We start from the raw sequence: 1439 nt of genomic DNA, 5'->3' as shown, positions 1-1439 counted from the left end.
ATTTTTAATGCACTTTTATAAAAACAACAACTCCGAGACCAACAAATCTGAGCGTCATGCATAACTGACAAAGTCCTATTATGTGATGCATATTTTGTGTAGCTGGCACTATTGACCAGCATTGGTGGGCAGTATAATAGCCTTTATGCATGTGTTTTTTTTGTTCATTTTTGTAAGATTTTTGGAAGATGGAGAGACAAATCTGTACTTATTTCAGTAAGTAATAAAAAAAGTTGTTGAGGGCCAAGGAGGATAGAAGCAATGAGGGTGAGGGCAGTGATGAAGAATAGGTTGTTGTGGAAGTCAGGCATTTGGGTACATTATTGTATGCCAGTTTGAAAGATGTGATCCATACAACAACCAGAGGTCAGGAAAGATGCCAATGTCTATTGGCATTACTATACTGACAGACAGCGATGTTCCAATGATGACTGCACAAGTCAACATCTACTTATGTGTGGGATGTGTGGAGTACACTGAAAAAGAAGAGTTTTGTTGATTTTCACATGTGCTACGATAATTGATTTGAAATTCCAAGATGAAACACAATGCTAAAGTTGTTTTAATGCTTTTGAAACACTAAGACATGGTTTTCAGGTAGTGAAATTGCATCCGAATTTGTGTGAAGTTTTAGACATTTTCACAGGCGAGTTCCAAATCAAATATAGCAGCACAAGAAATCTAAACATTATTTTTAGATAGTGAAAAAGCATTTGATTGTGTGTGAATGGGACAACGTCAGTTATAAATGACAGATCCCTAAAAAAAAGGTCAAAGGTCAGATTGAGAAAAAAAATGTTGGAAAATGATTTTACACCTAAATATATGTAAAATATAAAGTCAATTATTTTTTAAGCTGTAAATTCACAATTAGTCCTATAGAGGGAATAATATAATATACTGTAATATATTATATTATTGAAAAATATAATATCAGCCCAGAAAATAAGTTAAAGACTTTGTTTTTCATCTCCCAGTGTGAACTCATCAGAAACTTTCAGAAACGCTTCAACTGAATGTCATTTTCTTTAAGCACATTAATAAGTATTTCATTAATAACATGTTCCCTTTCAGTCGGTCACTCTCGACGTCACGTCGGATGACCGACGAATTGGGATCTCGCTTAGAGAGACCAATCTACTTCGAGTGTAAACTAAACGAGCCAATGCACATTGGCATGCGATTATTGCATCCAGCTGCTGCTGATCACAGCGTGAGTATAAGTAGGCAGCAGATGCAGCGCATATTCAGCTTTTCGCTTCGGAGCCGAGCGGTTCTATCATTCTGCTCCTGACCTAAGTCTACGGTAGTGAAAACTACAGTCAAGCACGCTCTTCGTAGGCTCTCGTGCTGGCGGTACGGCGCTTCAGTGGCGGTGGTTTTCCCGTGTTGAGTGGGTTGCATACAACAGGCTGCACTACCCCTGTGTGTGTTGCAGA

The 1439-nt window shown here is 38.0% G+C and overlaps 1 protein-coding gene and 1 long non-coding RNA gene across 2 annotated transcripts in view; both read left to right on the top strand.

The window, feature by feature from the left end:
* Positions 1 to 1439, top strand: part of LOC107699438 (complement factor H-like) — a 10914-nt gene that overhangs the window by 5554 nt on the left and 3921 nt on the right. The gene's annotated exons all lie outside the window — the stretch shown is intronic.
* LOC107699440 (uncharacterized) overlaps positions 1 to 1439 on the top strand; it is a 4689-nt gene that overhangs the window by 2480 nt on the left and 770 nt on the right. The gene's annotated exons all lie outside the window — the stretch shown is intronic.

The sequence above is a fragment of the Sinocyclocheilus anshuiensis genome, unplaced genomic scaffold, assembly GCF_001515605.1.
Source record: "Sinocyclocheilus anshuiensis isolate Anshui unplaced genomic scaffold, SAMN03320099.WGS_v1.1 scaffold766, whole genome shotgun sequence".
NCBI lineage: Eukaryota > Metazoa > Chordata > Actinopteri > Cypriniformes > Cyprinidae > Sinocyclocheilus > Sinocyclocheilus anshuiensis.
This window is presented reverse-complemented; position numbering and strand designations above follow the sequence as displayed.